This window comes from Typopeltis vanoorti, chromosome 9 (assembly GCF_054136105.1).
Source record: "Typopeltis vanoorti isolate ZY-2024b chromosome 9, IOZ_Tvanoo_1.0, whole genome shotgun sequence".
NCBI lineage: Eukaryota > Metazoa > Arthropoda > Arachnida > Uropygi > Thelyphonidae > Typopeltis > Typopeltis vanoorti.
The window spans coordinates 49,317,390-49,340,732 of record NC_143557.1 but is presented as its reverse complement, the minus strand read 5'-3'; the positions used below and the strand labels follow the sequence as shown (position 1 = coordinate 49,340,732).

At 33.8% G+C, this 23,343-nt stretch overlaps 1 long non-coding RNA gene across 4 annotated transcripts in view; it reads left to right on the top strand.

The window, feature by feature from the left end:
• Positions 1-23,343, top strand: part of LOC150103025 (uncharacterized) — a 142,016-nt gene that overhangs the window by 82,454 nt on the left and 36,219 nt on the right. For 2 of the 4 annotated variants that reach the window (XR_016548843.1, XR_016548847.1), the window contains one exon: positions 12,933-13,046. The exons of 1 other annotated variant lie outside the window; for it this stretch is intronic. This is a non-coding gene — a long non-coding RNA (uncharacterized LOC150103025). The remainder of the gene's footprint in view (positions 1-12,932; positions 13,047-23,343) is intronic. One more of the 4 variants, XR_016548844.1, reaches the window with a different exon arrangement.

Genomic DNA, 23,343 nt, shown 5'->3' with positions numbered 1-23,343 from the left:
AGCCCACACATTTTCCTTACTATGGATAAAATATTTTTTAAAGAACTGTGAATAAGTTTTCAAAATTAATAGTGTAGCAAAAAAAAAATACTAGCAACTGAATTCTAACTTTCTGATTTTATTTATTTATTCGTATGGAGTTTCCTTATTTTTCCCCTCCCGTCCCTATTGGGGAGAGTTGAGTCCCCTCATGGGGGGTTAAGTATTTATGGCTGTAGATCCGTGTGTGTTCACGGGGCCGGTTTTCCTGCTTGCGGGATGAAAAACGCCAGATAAACTGGCGGAAAAAACCCTACTGCCCAAGACCGGCTAACTTGGCTATGGCAGATCCTCAAATTCCTCACGTCTTCGACGGGAATCGAACCTCGGATACTCCCTCCCCAGTCATATGGTTGCGAAGCGCACAGCCACTAGGCTAACCGCGCGGAAAACTTTCTGATAATCAGTGGCAAGTGAAGAATTTCTTACATTTTCTCTATTACCCAGCAAAACATGATGTGGATGCCAATGGGAAGGAAGACTATCCAAGTTCTAAGCTGTGCAAACTCGCGACATACAAATATAATTTTATTACTGACCACCGTTAATGAAAATATTTTCATACAGTCCTCCAACAATTTAATTACTTATTCAATGTACAGTTCGTAGTCTGAAATTTTTGCGAAGTAATGGATAACGGCCTCTAAATATCTGTAAGGCAAAAAATACTAGTCGAGATACTGTTATGAGTTTTAAGGTCCATGGTTTATATCCTACAATCATTTAAAACGCGAAGCTAGTTTATGGGCTATTGATAAAGAAATTCAGCTTTCTGTTATAAAATACGCAATACAGATCATAAGCAGACATGTAATTACAACAAAATTTAAAGAGACGTGCAGATATTTAATGTATATAATATTCCATCTAATTATTGCTTAAACATGCTAAGGAAAAACAAAATGATGTTTTTGCCATGAAATTTATATGAAATCAAAATAAATTTCTTAGCGGAAACTGGCCTGTAAACTGCGCTTCTTCATGTCTGTTTACTTTGACTTCATATTTAAAGATAGTTTATGCCTCGCTCTCAAACTTTTATAAAATGTCGGATAAATCCATTTTTATGTTTCTCGCCACTAATTTCCTGCTCTTACAGGTACTGTTAGTTATTTCTTCTCAGATATCAGTCACCCTGTTATGATAAATTTGCCTGTGTGGAATTTTAAGATCTCTTTTGATAGTCCTGTGAGATGTATACGTATGAGGGTTTCTCGAAGCGAAAATTTGTAAATATGCGACATTTCATAATTTTTAAAATTTCGTTTATTTATAAAAGTGCAAGTTATCATAACGATGTATCCCAGAATAGGAATTCTGTTACTTTTTAAAAATTCCTATTCTAGGACAAAATTTTAGCTCTGCTTTTTACAGTAAATTTCAAATGCTCAATTATTTACAATATATACTGCTGTTTTACTAATTTCCTGTGTGTTTTATTACTAAATCGATTGTCATGTCAATCTGTGAGTGTAAATCAAGCAATAAATATTTGACTAACTGTTCGTGTATTGCAATCTTCAATTTGTTGCTCCTCCTTTGTGTTTCTTATTGTCCCCAAGTTTTGGCCTAATATTATTATTACATTGTTGTTGTTTCTTAACTGATGCCCTTTCCGACAATAATCTCCCTCGATAGTTAGATAAATCCGTCCAGAGGATATAAATATTTAATTATTTAAAATTCATTATTATTCAAACGCTCCTTCAAGTTTATATTTTAATGAAAGTTGTGCTTTGAAACTTTTAATTCCTTTCAAACTTTCACAGTCCTTTCTCTGAGATCGATTCTTAAATTAGCTAACATTTATACATTTTAAAAAAAAGGCTAGTTTTATTAAATAAAAATATAGAATAATAGTTTCGATTTCCTCCCCCTAAGAATCACGTCAGTTTATTGGTTCAAACTGGCGGATTTACTGTAACCTACATCGAGAACATTTAAATTTAAAATGCGCTACTTAGCCATCGCTGTTTCACCGGGATTTCCTTCGAGCGTGTAAAAGACAACGACGCATGCGCGTCCATCGCATGATACGAACCCGGCTTAGCTGTACTTACCCATCTGAATCACAGCTGTCGCCAGTGCCTCTCATTGGGTGCGTCATTTTTCTTCTCGCCTTGCTGGCTCCGATCGATGCTGTGACATTGAGGGCGTTTTGCCGACCGGAGCTATTACGGCTCTCAGACGTACAACGATGATTCCTGGAACTCGTCGTCTAGTTTTCTGTCTTCAACCTTTTCCAATTGTTGCGCCCGTAATGCTAGCAAAATTTGTTAAAATTCGTGAACCCTGGTTCATATATGATTATAAAAGTATTCATTAAAAATTAGGAAATAATATGAACAATAAAGAATACGGTAATAATTATGTATGTTTAATATACGTAAAGGAGGATCAAAATTCATTGAGTTAATTCGAGTGTGATTAGCCCTAATTTCCTGCGAAGTAATAATTTCCACTCCCATATTCGTGTGTCTAGGAAGTTATTTCCATAAATCAGAAGAAGTTTGACCAACTTGATTCTGTTACTAATTTTCCGATGCGAACAAAAATAACAGAGAAAGCTATGTACAGTGGAGTGAAGTCGGTTTTCAAATTCATTCATCACATTAATAAACACTTGATTTTAATAAAAGATAATCTGTTCTATATATGAAAGGCAGTGAAGTCCATATCTAGGCGCTAATAGTACTATGCAGGGAACAAAAGCTCTTTCAGAGCGGCGTTTTCAGTATTATACAAAGGCACCATGCATAAGGATTCATTTTAGCACGTTGTGGAGGACGCTATGCATGAAACATTGACTATTATACAACGGCATTAAATGAAGGACACTAATGCTGTACACATGCACTTTAGTACTGTGCAAAAAAGCACAATATATACGAAAGGCAATTTAGTATTGTGTAGAGATACTGTATACGAAAAGTACTATGTATAAGAGGTACTTTGAGTACTGAAAGAGGACATAGTGCTTTTTATATGTAACATAGCTGCACAATACTGAAGTGTCTCTCAATATGTGGTGATGCGGCATCATTATTGTATTTTTCTTGCTTTATGAGTTTTTCAGAGTTAAATAAGTATGCTGTTATTCTTAATGATTTAGTTGTTAATGGCTAATATTTTAATTTCTAGCTCTGGATTTAGAGATCATAAATTGTATTGCCTTTTGCTGTTAATATTACTTAAGCAAAGTAATAACTACAAAGGTAGTTAATTAACTTTCGGTTTTTAACTACCTTTGCAGTTGTTACTTAAATACTACTATTAAGTAATATTAATTGAGATCCTGATACTGTGAATATCAGTTTAACTAATAAGATAGAAATGTTTTATGGACAGTAAAGGTCTGTAGTAGTTCTAATGATAGATGAATTTATTATTATTATTATTTCAATCTTCCAAATTAGAACACATTAGTCCATCTAAGAACGCAACAGTATGAACGTGCTAAAGTAAACCTGATGCTTTTAGAAAAAATCTTGAAAGCACAGTCTGAAATTGACAAACCCAGGAATGGAGATTTTTTAAAAAAAAAAAAAAAAAGCATTAAGTGAGCCAGCTCATTGTTGTCACGAAATTGATGATTACTTTTCCTCTCCTTCGCTACCCTGTCACTGGCTTGTGTTTAGTTTATTTACAAATGCTTTCTTCAACTTTTCATTTTACTCTCTCGTTATTTTTATTTCTTATTTTATATATTACAAAATCAAAGTCACAATGTAAATGTTGAACAGTGCTAATTATCTATCGCTTATACTAATCCCTTAACAATCGTAACATTACATGTCAGTAATACGCAATTGTATGCTTTATAAGGAGTCATTAAAATCAGCAGTAATAATAATAATAATGGCAGCAGTATATGCACTGCTAATTGCTTATTATTCAAGTAGTTTGCAGTAACAGCAACAACTGTGGCTACGAGGATGTGCTGAAAAGTTGTGATAATCACCATGAAGGAATTGAGGTAGAACTATGTAACTTACACATTATTCTACATATTCCCCACGAAATGTTATACACTTGTTACAACGCCGCTGCATCATTTGCAATCCTCTGAGAAAAAAAAAGTCTTTCCCTTGTTGCACAAATCAGTCCTCAACTGCAGATATGACTTCATCATCTGTGGTAAATTTTGTTCCTTTCAAGTGTTTCTTTATAATTGTGAATAGGAAATATTCAGGTGGGGGCCAGGTCTGACGAATAGCGTGGGTGAGGCAGACAATTGAAAGCCCAAGTTGTGTATTGTCTGTTGGTTTCATGAGCAGTGTGAATTCTGCAAAAGCAACATGCTGCCTCTGCTCAGTTTCCCGAGGCTTTTTTCCTTCAGAGCTGTTGAATAAACTGCTGCTGTAACAGTTTCACCTTTTTGGAGGTACTTGGTAAGGACTACACCATCCATATACAAAAGACAATAGCAAGAACCTTTCCTGCTTACTTTTGGGTTCGGAACTTCTTTGACCGTGGAGAACCTTTGTGTCTCCACTCCATTGACTGTTGTTTCGTCTCTAGGTCATATTGATGAAGCCATGTTTCATCAACAGTCACAATGCGAATCCAAACATTTGCACCTGATTTCTCAAAATGATCCAAAATCACTTGAGATGATAGCACACGTTCTCTCGTTTGGTCGGCATCCAAACATTTGGAGATACACCTTGCTGAGAGCCTCTGCATGTCCAGATGTTGGTGGATAATGACCCCAAACTCGTTCCCTGGATATCCCCAGTCTTTTCAATATTTTTGGCTGGTATTCGTCTATCATCAAGGATCATGGCATGCACTGCATCAATGTTTTCAGGTGTGATGGCTGTGGAAGGTCTTCTTGACCTGGGGACATCTGTTGTCTCAGGATGCCCAGTTTTAAACTTGGCCACCCATCTAGAAACTATTGGATATTCTGGGGCACAGTCCCCTAAAGGCTCACACAAGTTTGGTGAATGTCAATTGTGGACTTTTCTTGCAGCACGAAAAACTTGATGACGGCCCGCACCTCTGCCATGTCTTCTTATATATCATAAAATAAAAAGAACAAATTATTACAATTTGATGAAACATGGGTGTTAAAGGATTTTAAGATATGTTCTTTCTTGTGGTTATATCAGTTGCTTTAATATCATTTTTGTTCTAGGTGTTAATCAGAACTTTTCAGCCCCCCCCTCTCGTGTTTAATAAACATTCTATATCTCTACATTATGTTGATTATAACTAACCTATGAAGATTATTAACAGTATATTAATGTCTAATTACATCCATATGTAAACTGAAATTATTTAGTCCCACCTTCACTCTTAACATTTCTCTAATTCATTCTTCAGATTATCTATGCTCTTCGCATTCAACCCTATATAAGTGCATTCCGTATATTCTTCACTCTTCTTCACCTCACCTTAAAAAAAGGAACTCATTATATTAGTTCTATCTTTTTTACTTTAACTTCTTATCGTTTCTCCCTAATATTCACAGTGTTTTCTCTTCGCTCACCTCTCGGACAAGATAAGAGAATTGCTTTTCAGATGAAGGTGAGTTAGCCCGTCTCATCTCGCAAGCTAGGCAGACTGACGGAAGCAGTTTCAACTGTTGTTTGGAACTGTCATAATTCTAACCCCGTTCCCATTTTTCTTCTCTGAAATTCGTCAAATTAATGCTAACCATCCGAATGTCATAAATCTCGTGATTCAGTCCCCTCTGCACACTCAGTGAACTTCTCTGAATACATTCAGTTCTTTTAACATTCATTAAAAATATAGATAACCAAAGTTGACCGTAATTCAATACTGGTGCGACAAGTGACATATATAAGGATATCGTAATTTCTTTCTGCTTCAAGGTTTGATTCAATTAAACTGATTTGATTAAACTGAAAGATGGCTTAGATTAAGTCATCTAAGTTTAACCAATTATCTTACTAATATAATTCCCCAATTCAGATATCTTTTTAACCGAAATACCAAACACTTTCAATAGCACTTCGATTCAAATTGTATAGTTCTGGTTTTTATTCGATTCTTTTTCCAGCAACATCTTCTGGTTGTGTAGCAATATCTATATGTGGAGAACATTGGTTATATTTTCTTGTTGTTGCATCATTCCTTGGAACTTGACCTGAACTTAAAAGTATTACAAACATACCGATCTTTTTTTCTTTTTTTTTCCCAATTGTATACATTTATTTCACTTTCTGTATAAAGTAATTAAATGTGATTCTTTATCATTAGATTTTCTATTGATTATATATTTCCATTGTTTAGCAATAAAATTTTCGTTTTCATATAATCGTCTTTTTTGCAATTTTGTGAACTACGCATTTTCATTTTCTTTTTTTCATTTACTGTTTTATTTTCTTCGTAAATATTATACGTATGAAATTATTCTTGTTCAATCGTAATTATTAATTCTTGTTAATTGTAATTCTTGTTCGGGAGGATGAGATCACATGCTGTGTAATAGAACTGAACTGCAAAAAGTTGACGAGGCAAGGAACTTTGGTAGTTATTGTGGACAGAGAACTTAAGTTTAGAGGTCATATTGCAAAAGTTGCCAAAACATCACATCAAGTTACACGGCTATTGAAGAACACACTGACAAGCAGGGATAAGGAAAGGATTGTTCCACTTTATAAGGCATTAATAAGACTGCATTTGGATTATTGCGCACAGATCTCGTCACCTGGATTTCTTGGCGATGAAGAAATGGTGGAGAGGATCCAGAGGCGAGTTACAAAGATTGTCAGGTCTGTGGAATTTTTTCTACGAGGAAAGATTGAAAATCTGTGGGCTCCAAAAACTAGCTGATAGACGTAGGAGAGGAGATATAATAGAGGCATATAAATTATTAAAGGGATTTTAAAGGAGTGGTACTGATGACTTTTTTTTTTTTTTTTTTCTGAACACTGCATTAAGGGAGAGAACGAGGAGTCATCCTTGGAGATGTGTAAGAATGTAGTTAGCAAGGGTGTTAGGACTAGAGTTTTTTGCTTGGAGGGTGGTGAATGTGGGGAATGAGTTATCAAAGGTGGTTGTGAATGAATTTAAGGAGAAGTATGATAGGTGTTGCGTGAATAACGGTTAGTGTGCCAGACTCATGGAGACACTGTAATAACAATAATAATAATAATTATTATTATTATTACGCAGTCGATATTGATCTGTACATTACAGATAATTTTATCTCTAACATTTTAACGTAAATTTCGTATTTCCTATATTATCGTTGTAGCACTTCACTGAAAAATTTCAACGGTGAAATGATATATGAAATCCAGTAGAAAAGACCTTGCGTTCTTTATTGTACTCGTATATAAAGATATCGTATATCCACAGTGTTTATTAACAAATTGTCGTTTTTTATTATTAGTAATATTTAATATATTAGTAATAATAATAATTTAATATTAGTAGTAATAAAAACGCATGAATTTCAAAATAGTGTAGGGTTATAATGACTATTTAGTGCCTATTATACGTGTAAACGTTTCTTCAGAATTCATAAAATTATGTTGAAATTTGCCTTTATTTTTTATTTTATTATTTTATTTATTTATTTCATTTGCTCGCAGTCGAAAAGCTTTCATAAATTCAATCTTAAGGGACATCGACATTAGGATATAAGCTTTATTGAAATATTGAAAAAAAAACAGCTAATTTCATTTTATTATTAAAAGTTTTAAAAATACCGTTCTTGTATGCTGCTTTTTTATGATCTGTATTTTATTTTGAGATATCTTGCATAGAATGCGAACTTCTATTAGTGTCGCTTTATATATTTATATATGTATATGACAAAGCTCTTCTGGATAGGTGGTTATAAATTTGAATCCGTTGCAAAAGCTATCGGACCAGTTCATTTTTTAATATGGCAGTTTAAATGCCAAACGTGTGTGTGTGTGTGTGTGAGAGAGAGAGAGAAAGAGAGAATCTGTGATTATTTCTATAATTGCTCTGTTGTGTGAAATTCATGCCTCTCTAGATTCGGATAGTTTTTTGTTTCCTTTTTTTTTTCCTGTTATTAAAATTAATTAACGTTACACGATAATGTAGATTTGGGAATGATACCCAAACTGCATGACTAAATTCATTGCCATCACGAAAAAGCAATGTTTAAGGCTTCTTTGCATCTAATACAGCTCATATTTTCATATCTAAATACTTCTGATATTCTAAAAAGTGTTTTAGTTACTAACATTGCTGGAAATCGTTCCCACACCACAAGGAATTAATGCATATTTTTAGAATAACATATTGACTCGCGGTTGTGAATGAAAGGGAAGATTGTTTTAATTAATTAATTTTTTTTTATTGGAGATGAGCGTACTTTATCAGAAAACGAGAGTCCAAGTAGTTTATTTACTCACTGAATCATGTTTCATGTGAAACGAATAATCATATCTTACGATGATAATGATAAAAATATTTGACAAGTAGGAAATAAAGAAACTAGTTCCGAAAAATTACGTGGAACACAAACTTGATAACTAGTATTCATCTGACTGCCAACTTTTACGGACTCATTGGTATATAAAAAAACACACTCGAATTTAAAAACAAAACCTGTCTGAACTTTATCTTGCTTTCCTTATTCGCTAACATAACTTGGGAAGAAACACTGGAATCGCTTAAAAACAAAATTTTCCGGACAATATTGTTAAAACTACTATTTCATTTTGTGAAATACTGTATTTCAAATAAAAGAGACAGTGATGGAAAGGCCTTGCTCATGGTATTTTTGCTGTTTGGTTCAATAATTGAGCAAGAATAATTGATATAAAAATTAATGCTATTCACTATAGGATGAAAACTGAAAGCAATCATGGTTTCATCATCTTGCTCATTCTCAATCTTACCACCATCATCAAATTCTGGAGAAGCACCCTCAGGTGGTGTACAGGACGCCATTAGTAACTTCATATCGACAATATTCCCCCAAGTTAATTTGTTATCTATTAGGACGCCAATATCATCAGATCTTATATTCTGGTCATCACCATCTTATAAGGGCGCGCTTTCTTTACCCCACCAACACTTTACTATATTAAATTCACTTTTTTTATCTTTTTTTTAGTACTTTCATTAGTACCCCATAAACTACAGGGCTCCTTCTTTAATTGCTTAAAGGAAAGTCAATCGTATGTCCATTCGTTATGTTTAATTATATCCGAACATATCGAAAAGTTGCTTTTAGCATTCAAGTGGCATTCCACCCTAATTGAAATATTGCTTCATTTTTAAGTTCTGCTAAAGATAAGCTTCCCTTTCCCTTCATTGACATTCCATAACGTTCATTAGATCCATTGAGCACATGTCATAACCTGCTTTGGCCAATCCAGAATATTTGTAGTTATTCGACTCGAGGACCAAGAAAGCACCAGGTAATGCCCAATAAAGTATCATGTACCGTCGATGTGTGGAACTTGCAGAACATATTAGCACCTCGAAGCATAAGGTTTTTTGAAAGACAATTCTTCACAAGGGCAGGTTCTTTATGGAAAGACTGTATGCTTTAATATTACTTCTCTGTCCCAATCTAAAATAGATCTGATAAGTTGAATTTATCTTTATTGTGGAAGGTAGTGCTTAACATTGTTCATCTATCTAGTATTAAAAAAAATACAAATTGTTGGGATGTATTAGTTATAATACATCCTACAGAACTGCTAAAATTCTGGATTTTATGTTGCATTGTTAATCCTTTAGTTTAAAAAACATAAAGGTAGGTGACTGATACATGAGCTGGAAGATCTTATATTTAGTTTGCCGTCTTTAATTATTCAAGATATCCGAAGGGTGAGTAAATTATACATAAAAAACAAATGAACAACAACAAAAGTAAACGTATCACTTATCTATCTCACCACCATTAACTGGGCCTGAGTTTGAAAAGGTCAATGAAAGGTTTCGCATGTCCTATAGACAGAGGGAGAGAGAGAATTCAAATGCTTAATATTTAAAGTTAAATTAAAATTAAATATTTATTCAAATTCAATATTTAAAGTTTTGTCCATAGATACGTATAGTTATTTTTACAATATTTATTATAGTAGTTGATATAGTTGGTATTCGAAGTGTCCATAAATGGTATAATGGGAAAGTCGGAGATGACTTTTCTTTGCTTCCGTTAAATATAAGTATTCCGATATGAAATCATTCTACTGGTTAATGAATTTGGATTTGATTAAATGTGAAACCAATCCGTTAAAAATGATACAGAAATATATTAGGTAACAATTAAATTCCACTTACACAATTTGGTGCGGAGTGGAAGTAGGCAGGTCAGAAAATTTAGTGGATATAGGCCAGGAAATATAGAAAATGATGAGCAGAAAATTGTGGCAGATAAGTTTGACAAATGCAAAGAGAGTTATCATTATGGTAGAGTTAACTATAATAGTTTAAATTGGCAAACGAAACAACATACAGTAGTATGTGAACGAAATTTCTGGAATTCTTGAGGGAAGAATCAGACAACATATACTAAAGGAACATGAGGATCAAGAGTTTTAATATGGTCCTCAGAGGATCTGATTATAATTGAGATATTTCTTGTCCCTGATTAGTGAGAGTGACCTTGTAGTTTGACTTGGAGGATGAATGGGCATGCAGAAATATCATGAAGGAATTTATATGGAATTAATACTGGAAGAGTATCCAAGGAGTAGAAAGCGAGTACGATAAAGACATTGCATAAGTGTGGCGGTAGAATGGAGGCATGAAATTATACGCCAATTTGTATTTCTTCTGCAGTTATTAAGATTTTGGAGAAATTAGTAAGAGATTGTATACAGAATTAGGTCGTCGTCGTCCAGTAGCATCCTCTAGCAAGAGGGTTGCAGCAGATGAGCAGCTCTTCTCCATTTCACTCTGTCTGTCGCTTCCATCATTCTTAAACCAGTCCATTCCATGATGTCATTAAACCACTCTCTAGTTGGTCTTCCACGTCTTCTCTTTCCCTCAACTTTCCCTTGTAATATAGTTCTTGTCAGGTGTCCCGAAGAACCTCTCAGAAGATGTCCTGCAAATCTAGTCTTTCTTGGCATAATATTATTTAACAGTGTTCTTTCCATCCCATCTTTACTGCTCATCCAAACTAGGGAAAAAGTAGAAGCATAGTGGTTCTCAGTTGCCTTCTATGCATGAAGAGATGAAAAAAAGTAGAAACATTGAAAGAATCATCCCTAGCCCTCGATTACTCTAATAGCATTGGGGGGGGGGGGGGGGAAGGAACAAGAAAGAAGAAAAGGATAGAAAGAAATAATAGTAGGGACCATCCTATAGATAATATAACAGATGTATATTACATGAAATAAGGTATAGTCCAGCATCAGGTACCTCGGGTTCGCCACTCCCGTACTCACTAAAGTGAGCCCTTGAGGTACAGAATTAGGTAGATAAGGATAATATTTCATGGATTTGTTAAGGTGCGTCCTTGTTTCAGTAATCTGTTCCCTTGCTATAATAAAATAATGAGAGCAGTTGACGAGAAAAAAGGCATATACTGCCATTTTGTTGGATTTTGCGAAGGCATTTGACAGAGTGCCACGTGATGAGTTAATGTTAAAGTTAAACATATAGAGTTAGATATCAGGTTAAATGAATTACATTTTAAATTTCTGTCTGAGAGATAACAAAGGAAAATCCCAATTGAGGTTCTACAGAGTAGTGTAGATAACCTGTAGAACTCCGCCTGAAATCTTTGCTGATTAAACTTAAAGAATGGATATATGGTTGACTTTCCTTTGAGCAATTGAAGAAGGAGCCCCTGTAGTTTATGGTAGTGCTAATGAAAGTACTAAAAAAAGATAAAAAGTAAATCTTTTAATCTTTTTAATGTTTAATCTTTATGTCAGTGATATTGCACGGAGATATTCAGTTGTTTGCAGGTGATGTGAGGCTTGGAAGGTTATTAGTAATAGAGCCAATATGGTGGTGGTCCTTTAGAAGCATTTGAATACGGTGTGCAAGGTAAATGGGCAAATGAATGGGGATACTACCGGTTTAATGCAAGCTCTTGAAAGGTATTGAAATTGGGATCCACCAATGGGAGGTTACATACTCTGCTGATGGAACTATTCTAGAGGAAGAGGAGGAGGCAAGGAATCTTAGTTGATAGAATGGTGAATATGCATACGGTGAACGGGTTTAAAGAATGCATGATGATATCATACATTCTTTAAACCCGTTCACCGTATGCATATTCACCGTTCTATCAACTAAGATTCCTTGCCTCCTCCTCTTCCTCTATTTATGATGGGCCTCCTGCGATGAGTCTTGTGACTTCATGGAGGCTCTGAATAACATTATTAATAATTATAATAATTTCACAACTTTCTGGTAAAGTTTAAGGGTGATAAGCATTTCTAAATCCTGTTCAACGCTTGAGAAGCTGTAGTAGAATAGTATTATTTGCAGGATCCTGATAATTCGACCCAAACTACTTGCACTAAAATTCTGATTTACCCTTGAAAAAAAAAGTAGTACAGGAATTAGTTTACATTAATAGTTGAATAGCCCTCTTGTCATTGTTTTTAATATAAGCACTATTAAGGGGCAACAAATAAAAGTTATTGCAGGAAGTAACAAAAATAGTCACATATAACCTCTTTTCAATTCTGCTCATGGCGCGGTTGAATTAATTTTTCTAAGTATGTTTAACACGTTCATTGCTAATCACGCGATGCGAGTTCTCACCAAACGGCCGATCACGCGTTATCGTGTGGACGTCGCTAACTAAATAAAAAAATAAAAAAAATTTGGCCACCACACGAAATTCCAATTTTCAGCTTGGCAATGAAAGTGTTAATGCAGTATAATATACTATAATAGCAAATAAATAAGTATAAAATATTTTAAAATTCTTTATTTTAAATTATTTAATTAATTTTTTCCAGGAAGTTTTTCGCATTGAAAGCCCGCTGAAATTCTTATTACACATACTGGAGCTTTAATATGCTGTTTGGATCAAATTTCTAGCCCGAAAATAATAAGAAATCCACCCTGGCAAGGTTAGATATTTTATTTTATTGTGTTTTTTTAAACTTTTTTCATTCACATGCGTGCTGTTTAGAATGATCATGTGTAAAACGTCCACTTACATTCATTTTTAGTAATGTTTTATTTGTATGAAACTGTTAAGAAGTTACAGAGATGAAGCTGTATAACATTATTATTATCCTACTGCCTTCTGCAATTTTTCAGTGTGTGTGTGTGTGTGTGTGGTGACTTTTTTTTTATTTTATTTTGTATAAGGTTTTCAGTATGGTCTTCAACCACTATCTTGTTTGTGTTTGTTGAAATAAGTGCTGTAGGTACTGTGGCCGTCTTGCGGGGAAAATGAGTAAATTATTTACAGTATTTTGATCTAAGTCAGTCAAACTTTTTAAGCCTTTACGTAGATTTACACTAATATATTTTACAGATTCGATTCTCTTTCTAGAGAATTCGGAATTCCAGGATTCTGTTCCGTTTCTAGGGAATCGAATTTTTTGTCGATGATAATAATGTCGTTGTGGTAGTTAGCTGGAGGAGTAAGTAGGGAAGGTGGTGAGTTGTGTACGGATAATCATTGATAACCATTTTCGCTAGGATAGACACCTAATCCTATCTTTGTAGTCTGCTTTATCCTTCAGCTTCGTGTATTCCCTGGTTTAGTCTGTAGAGAGGGTTAAAATCAAAGTATCCAGGGTGAATATAAATAAATAAATCCGCTAACTTTTTATTCCCGAAAGGAGTAGACGGAGCTTCTTTATCCTAGCTATTTGAAAAGAGTGGGCAGCCTGTGCCACTCTTCTGCCATTACTGACATCAGCTCAAGCTATCACTGAATCACAGCTTACAGAGACAAGATTACGACAGACAAGTGTCGCCATCTCGTGAGCCTATACCCGAACATGTACATATTTTGTCTGATATAGTGTGAGTTCAGTGGTCGATTTTTTAAATTGCGGATTTAAGAACCTGAGTTTTCTGAAGAAAACCTCGGAAACTGCCTGAAAATAAGTTAGATGGATTAATTCGGGAACCAGCAAAAGAAAGGCCAAAAAAGTTCTTCTAATGTCCGGGATTCTATAATCGACTCTATAACAGACTTTCTTCGCGTGGTATAGCACTTGGATGGCAAACGCCATTTACACAGTTACTGCTGGATGAATTATTAGTTGGAATCCTGAAGAGAGAACTAAGGCCGTGAAGCCATTATATTGTCTGCTTATTGTCCTTTCTCTGCTGATAAAGGTCAAATAGTCTTTTAAAGAAAACCTACAACTGAAAACCGCTCATGAAGGTTCCTTGCGTTCTACATATAAGATTCGAATGCAGGTCTTTACAGTCCGAAAAATAAACGTACCAGAGTTTATAACCAAAGAACACCTGTCGTTCTGCAGACTGTACTATGGAAGCATCTGCTAAATTTATACTAATAAATAGAAAGTTATATTTTTTTCCCTTCTGTGATTTGTAATAATAAATTTATTTACAATACCTGTTTTGCATTTTATCAACGGTAACATGCACTCACTACAAGAATCACTGGACTAGGAGGTTATATTGTAGTTATACATCAGAAAGAAACATAAAGTGGTGCATACCGAACAAGAATGAAAGTGGTTGATATGGAAATTATTCAAATAACTTTTGAAAAGAAAGAAAACAGATGGTTATAGCGGCAACAAAAGATTAATGACAGTGTGTGCGTGCTTTAGAAAGAGAGAGAGAGTGAGTTAGAAAATGTGACAAAAAAGAATTTTATGTATCAGTTAGAGTAGCGTGGACATATGCTAAAGAAGAGAAAACATGCGAAGAAAAATGTTAAATGCAGACTTTGAAAGAGATAAAGTGGTAGTTTTCTTACATATTGACTGGAAAATGTTAAAAGTGTAGTTTCGAAGAGCAAGAGAGAGAGAAAAGGATAAAGGTCAACTTAGCGAAAATAACAACCGTACGATCTTTTATTTAAATAAGTAGTACACAGGGACCTATAGGAATTCATTTTACTTTTAATAAAACTTATCGGAAAGCGAACCGATTTTAATATGAAATTACAATAAAATAACCGGGCTAATAAATATGTTAATATAATAAATATGCGTGCTAATAAATATGGTAATATAAAAATTCTCACGTAGACAGAATTGAGAGCACTTTCCACTTTTTCTGAATAATAAGACTTTTTAAGTAAGTTTCGAAATTTTTAAGTCTTGAAATTTTAAATTACAGTAGCCATATTTGAGTGCCTCCTTTTGTGCTTCTTCTTCTTCTACTACTTTCATTCATTAGCTGCTCAGTTTATTTCTACTTGTATGTTGCATGCATCCGGATACTCATTTCGTTTAGTCTTAAGAATTCTCTTTTTATATCCAGGCTTACTATGTTGTTTCTTATCCGTAGTTTTGTAAACCTCCCATGAGATTTAAATAGTGGAGACTTCGATGACCGCTGAGAGATTACCCAAGATATTTATTCTCGCGTGCTTGATGCATTGTACTCGTAATTCAGTATATGCTGCAACGTTTGCATCTCAACTTCACACTTTAAACAGGTTGGAAAATTTTATTTCAACATGCCATTTTGATCATGCTTCGAAGTATAGTTTAAAATCTTGAACAGTGTTGATTGTTCCTTTCTGTCTTGCACCTTACTTTATAGAATTTTAGAGTTGTGTCGCATTCTCTCAGCTATACTGAAATGGCATTTTCCGTTTTATGGAATAATAATAATAAGACTACACGACACTGTCCATTTTCGAATAGATTTCAGAATAAATTAGCCCTGATTATTGATGGATAAAAAGGATAAAGTCCTTACCCTGAAAAATGAGTAATCTTCACAGAGTTTTCAAATAGTCATAATATCATTATGACTTAATGTAAACGAGTGTGCAGGACTACTACAAGAAAAATAAGTATTGTGATATTAATAATAAATAGACAAGTCTACCTTTTGTTTCTCCTGTGGTATATGTGTCTTTTCTTTAGCACCGAAACCAGATTTCGATTATGCGATAGCCTTTCCAATTGTTACTCTTACATGTTTACATTTATTTTTATCAGTTACGAACCCAAATATCTCCGTTAACACATCTGTACTTGTGGCGTGGAGAGAGCCCTCTTGCAATTATTTCGAATCTGAAATAGATAACTGAACGGATTTCTTGTTCTGAATTTTCTGTTGTTTTCATTAAATGATACCACCACTACCTACGTGGTATATATCCATTGTTTTCTGTGCTACCATCTGTGCATGTTTTAATGAAAACATGCACAGATGATAATTTTTGAGCCTTCAAATGGGATAATAGGATTTAATAAGTATAATTTTTACCATAAATAGTACATAGAATAAAGATTTTTTTTTTAATAAGTAGACTTATCTATTTATTATTAATATCGCAATACTTATTTTTCTTGTAGTAGTCCTTCACACTCGTTTATATTAAGTCATAATATTATGACTATTTGAAAACTCTGTGGGGATTATCATTTTTCAGGGTAAGGACTTTATCATTTCCTCTTGGTCGCCACAAAAAAAATCACCATCACACTTCTTTTTATAGTGATATCTTTGCGATAGATTAACGCTGTCTTTTTCCTCGCCTGGTACTAAACATGGTGGTCACTTACCTGCCCCTTCCATGTGTTCGTCATGCTACCCTTGGGTGTCTTGCCGTCTGATTAGTACCAAAAATATTTCTTTTGGACGCTATAGACATGCCTACTCGTTTTAAATACTTGAAGCTGCAAGCGAGATCTTGATATACAGATCAAAGGCATTAAGATAATAGCCCGAAAAATACTAAAACACGAAAACCAGTATGGGTGTGACGCTGTAAAAGGCAGCACGGAAACCTCACGAGTCACATTTTTGCTTAAAGTGAGGTGTGCGAATACATCAGATATCTATTTAAACAGTATTAATGAACAATGACCGCCTCCTTTTCATAATATCTCAGTTTGGATATCCTATCAAGTTGAAATTTTCAAAATTTCAGCTTTATGAAACAAGAGATGGAAAGAAATCATTTAATGACGAAGAAAGAATTGAAAAGCAGTCTCATTTAGGATATAACTATTACAGCAAACTGCTGACTACGACTTAAAAAGGTCTTTAAAACTTTCGTGTATAGTATGCTCTAACGATAAAAAAGAATTTATGGCCAAAACTTACTGCCTGTATAAAACAGGTAGTTCCCAATATGCACGCAATCACTGTTGGGCCGGTAATCAGCACGTAGCTAAAAGTGACAGTCTGATTTATTACCCTAGATTTTATTTTTATTTTTTTATTTTTTTTTAGTGTGTGTTCTTGTTGTTATTGAAAGTGAAAAGGCCTGCCGAAAATGCAGTAGTTATCTCATGGAATTCGAATTTTCAGTCTTTACATTCTTGCCTTAATAGCTATAATCACTTAAAAGGATGCATCATCTAATATAATCTCTCTCTCTCTCTTAGATTAGTCTATTGGCTGTACCTATTTTTTAATGATCGTTAATATTATATCTCAAAATTGAACTTTGTTAATAGCAGACAGAAATGTTGAACTGTATAAATGATTTGATACCACTATCGATTATAATGATAATAAAATATCTAATTTTCATTATATTTTGTAGATTGAAATTGTATTGACTGACTTGCATTTAGAACTACAGTTCCATCAATTAGGATTTCTGAACTTCGAAAATCAAAGGTTGAAATCTTTTACCAAACTTGACTACTTTTATCACGAAAAATGCTAATAAGAGCGAATCAATGAGGCTTATTATTTAGGTTCTCACACCGACCGATTTCTACCCGTATTGAGTTAAAACAAATTACTGGTGTTATAAATACTTCATATATGAAAGGTTTAGAGATACCAGTAGTGATTAAAATTATTCTATTTTATTCTACCTTTTGCAGATTTCGTAATCTAAAATCTTTATTTTGCAAGAAGGTAAATTTGACTGTATTAAATGCAATACATTGTAACAGCAATAAGAGATGATGAGCTTGTAAAACAATAATGTACAATATTAAATAATTCATATTATTTTGGTATTAAAACCGAGTTGAAATAAAAGTTGATTAAAAGATTCCAAGTTGAGCTTTTCTCTTTAATTGTTTGGTTGGAAAGTATTCATTTACTCTCACGGAGAAAGAAAGAGAGAGAGAGAGAGAGTTGAATATCCTGAGAGTAAATGAATATAGCTAGAAAATTCTGATCTCATTCTCTTTCACTAAAACAAAATAATCTAATGTAAACCATGCTTAGTCATGACCTGTATTAGATTTAATACTCTGAGATCCAAGTGCGGTCATGACTTAGAGTTTTGTAAGTCTTTAAATTCCGTGAGTTTTAGATTCAGTTTGTACATTGCGAAGATGGAAAAACTCGAGATTCAGAGGAAAACGTATCTGACAATCCATGACTAACTAAAGCTTAAAAACTTTATCTCATTCTAGAATGAATTTAAACCTAGTTCTTTCATCTGAGAAACGTTTCTGACTACGTGTCAAATGTCTTAGCGATTTTCTTAAAATTAAAAGTGTCCTTAAAATTATTACACTGAAATCGGTTTTGTGCTGGAATGCTGATCAGGATAAGAGCTACATTAAATAAGCTTGAAGAGTTCACTACTGAGAATGAATATTGCATCATCTCTATCTGTTCATATTTGCATTTGTTGATTTTTCATGACGTTGGTGTGCTCCGTTTTCTCAGCTGTCCTTCGCACAATTAAACACTTGATCTCACTTCAAGAAAGTTTAAAACAAACATGTCACGAAGTTCATCTCTTTGACGTGCTAAGGATAATGGTCTTATACCAAAGTTCAAATCATACATGCTTAGTCAATGTAGAATCAGGTTATATACAACGAAATATATATCCCCCTCGTGCAATTCTCAAAGTTTAATAAAATTATCCCCTTCCGAATATAGCATTCATGCTGCAATAACGCTTTGAATTATTTTATTTTTTTTCGACATATTTTCATTGCGCATATATTATTTCTTCCTCAATGCTTAGTTTTTGCAATGTTACTTTGAGTTATCAGCAAGCAGAAAATCCCTCAATTTCCATCTGTCTTGAATGTTTATGACACCTAGATTTACCGCCTGCTAGTAATCCAATCTGAAATTTGGATAATATCACAAGCGTGGTAATCCTTGATATGTCGATCTGTTTATCACTTTCGTAAATACACTGCTCATGGAATACACAGAATATAGGAATATATGGTAAATATTATGTGGGAATGAACGTTGGTAGGAGAGTGATCAAGCACAATCAGCTTGGGTTGACGACTGTAAGATGTCATCCAAGTTAAGGTTCAACTCATAGTGACAGGAATCGACGCTGAAGTGACACCTGCAACATATCACTGCCACATGCAGTCAGAGTGAGTTGAATGGCTGCAAAAGGTAGTCAGTCTCATATGTACACAGTATGGAACAGCTTTTCCCTAAGCTTTCGGCTATGTATAGACGCTAGGAAAACATCAACGCTTACATATGCTAGTGACATGGTTTCAAATATTCTTTATCGTGATAACATATTTTATTATTAGATTTAGTTATTTGAATTTCGACTGTGAATGAAACATGTTTGAAGTTCAGTTTACCTTAACAGAAATCATAGAAGATTCAGTGATGTCATTCTCTTCACTGGGTATTGGGTTCTTTCCTAAACTTTAGCTGGTCTCTTAGTTCACTTCTTTTTTTTTTTTTTTTTCATAAATGCAATTCAATAAGTCATTATTATTGTTAGCAACGGATTTAAAATTGCAAATATTACGATAGTCAACTGCATTACATGATTTTTAAATGGTGATGTGCGTTTCTATTAAAAGAACTAAACTTGAATACTAAATTAATGTTGCCATAATTCATGAAAGGCTGATAACCGGCGTAGTATTATTATGCATTAGAAACAGAAGTAGAATTAATAGGATAAGAAATTATTTTTTATAACAGTCCCACATACGAATATATATCTCCGTTTCAGCACCATGAGTGGGCTAAACATTTTTTATCACTATGGAATAAGTAGGGTATCATTTCACACCGTGCGATGACAGTCATCTACCACCTAAAGACAAATATATATATATATGTTATGGGCCAAGTGACTAATAGGCCATTATAAATAATGACTAAAACGGCCACGCAGCCTGATAAATATTGATTAATTTATTAAATTGACCAGACATTATGAATAAAGCTACGTTCCCTTTGGGAAATTTGATTTGAGAGAGGAAAAAAAAACTTCTAACCTAACGTAACTTAAATTACGATAATCTCCCATGTAATATTTTAATATTTCGTACATAATTATTTTTCCATGCGGTTTCTGCCTCTATGGCCAATAGCGATATGGGCATCGTGCAAGATCTGAAATATTTCTTCAGTGTAAACGTAATTTTTAATTAAACTGCCATATGCATATTAAAATATGCGTATAGGATGTGTATATGTTATGGGCCAAGTCACTTTGGTTTTTGACTCTTTCACTTTTTCTATCATTGTCAAATACGCTGAGTTTGTAAAAATTTGAGTGACCTGGGCAAAGCTCCCTTCACGTCCCCCGACAGAAAGAAATCCGAAGAATATCTCCTCCAATCCCTTATTATCTCATTATTATCACTTTGCCCAACCAGATGATAGCAGTATTCGTATTAACCCGTCAATGTGATAAATTATGATAAACAACGTGAAATTTATTACAGTACCCGATTTTGTTTGTCATTATTCATAATGGCCGGGCATTATTTGTAATGCCCGTATTAATCATTTAGTCTATAACATATATATATATGTTATAGACTAAATTATATATATATATAATTTCTCTGAAAGGCGCGCTTGATCTGCATGCAACCACAAGTGTATAGGATACGGTTAATACCACATGATTAACTCTTCCCCCCCCCCCCAATTAGTATGTTATTTATCAGGTTCGGTTATCAAATTTTACATTAGAGTCTTCTAAGTCACTACTGTTTCAGTCCATCTAGATTTTGGTCCTCCTCTAAGCCACTGTGACTTCCAACACCTGCTTTGCTGACCTGTTATCCATTTACATTGGTTACAGACAGGATACATTTAAAGATGGTTTTGGAAGATTATTCTTCTACATGTTTTGCTTAAAGCATTATATGTTGCTATTTAAAAGCCAATATTAGATCATTTGTAAATTTACATACCTTTGCAGCATCTTTATTACTGTTGTTTTTAATTTCTGATCGAAATTTTTGCATCTGTTTTCTGCCCCGTGCTATCACCAGTTTCTCTGTCCTGATTCAACGGAGGATGACGTGTTAATTTTTTTTTTTAATCATCGACGAATAGAGAGAGAGAGAGAGAGAGAGAGAGAGAACACATGTGAAATGTAACAAAAATCGTTTAGTTTTATAGCTTTTACGTGCATTATATGAGGTTATTGCACTAAACAATTTCAAATCAGGGATATTTGGTGCATTTTAATTAGATACAATATATTATTATGCATTTAATGTTTACGTGTCGACAGTACATTTTCCAATTTTATTTAAAACTTTTAATGCCATTTTATTCGAGTATAGTGTACAAATGGTGCAATCACAAGAGTAAAAGTGGTGTTACCACTGTAACTCAGAAACAGTGAGAGAAATCTTCAAGTACACTGCACATCCCCAAAGCTACACGACTCTTAACTTAAAAATGTAAGTTAGTGTTACTATGTTTCTTTATCAACGAAATCGATCTTGCAGAACTCATCCCACAAATCAATCAATCAGGATTGTTATTCGCAAATTTTGAGCTGAATGATGAATTCTAGGAGCATAATAAGGACAAAAATTTCAGTATATTGCATATATTCTTCATTACAGCTCCCTAGCTCACGGTACATTGTCAGTGAGATAGCTTTTTGCAAACGGTATCAGAGTGCATACTTTTTTTGCTGAGTCTGGAAAATATCACCGATCTTATTTCCAGACTTGACATCCGATAAATTCTGGCTCTTTCCAAAAAGGAAAAATCTTCCAATGACGAAGATTTTTTGACAGTGTTGAGGACATCAAAAAAATAAAGTGATGCAGATATTGAAATCAATCAAGAAAAATTCAACTAACGTTTTGAATAACGACAACATTCATCGTGAGTTTATAGCTTTTTAAAGTGGCCATTTTGAATTAGAAAAGCCAGTTAGTTACAGGTAGCGTATATCATGCAGTACCGATACTATACATATCAGTAGTGTAAACAGGTTTTGAATTCACCAGAGAATTGTTACTTTAGAAACATTTACTTAAAGTTTTATACATAAAAATATAACGGAAAAACTCACGTAGAAAAATTATTTAATGGTATAATTTCTATATATTCTACGTGAGTTTTTCCGTTATATTTTTATGTATAGTTATGTCTACTCACGGTTTACCTCTTTTAAAACTTATTAAAGTTTTATGTATCGAATATGTAAATTGTAAAACCAGTAAGTGTTGGTCAAATCAATAATCGAATGCGAAATGTGCCAGTTAATTCCACAAGAATCCGAACTAACAGTTGATAGCTGTTAAAAATAAACGACATGTTATTGACTTTGAAGCACAACCAATACTTGCAAACAGTTTTGTCAGCTGTTGTAATTGTTGTGCAGACACACAGTAAATTGTTGCACAGAAACTGGATGTCATCTTTTTTTTTTTTTTTTTCATTCATTCATTCAATTCAGTTCGGTTTGAAATCTTAAAAACATATACGTTTTTGCTAACTGCATAACGTAATTGGGAACATCTTACCATATATCTTAACATTTCATAAGAAGGTTATAAAATCAGCCAGCTTAAGTAAAGACACGACTGGAGATGAAATATTCGCAACTAAGCTAATAATCCTCCCTTCCAGGCTCCCCCGCCCCTGCCACAGCCTCGCATAAGATATCTACTACTAAATGCATTGCTTCCCACTGTATGTTTTTAAGAGATAAAAGTAAACAGAAATTTAAAAAGTCCCGAGAGTTTTTAACTTATCATCAGGAAATTCAGTCTACTGCAGTTAAGAGCGAGAAAATTCCGTGATAAACAATTTTTTCCTAACCTGGAATGATTTTTAGGCTAAATTCGTTTTAGGATAAAACAAAGAAATAATCACAGTGGAGTATTGACAGCAAATTAAGCCTAAATATTGTAAATAAATGTTTATTACGAAAGGATAGAAAAATTATTTATTGGCGAACAAAATATTGGGCGTAGAGAAATCAAAAGAGATGAAATTGATAACAATTAAAATATTACGAGAATGTGCAGAAGAAATCGGTTTCAAGATGAATGAGGAGGACATGAG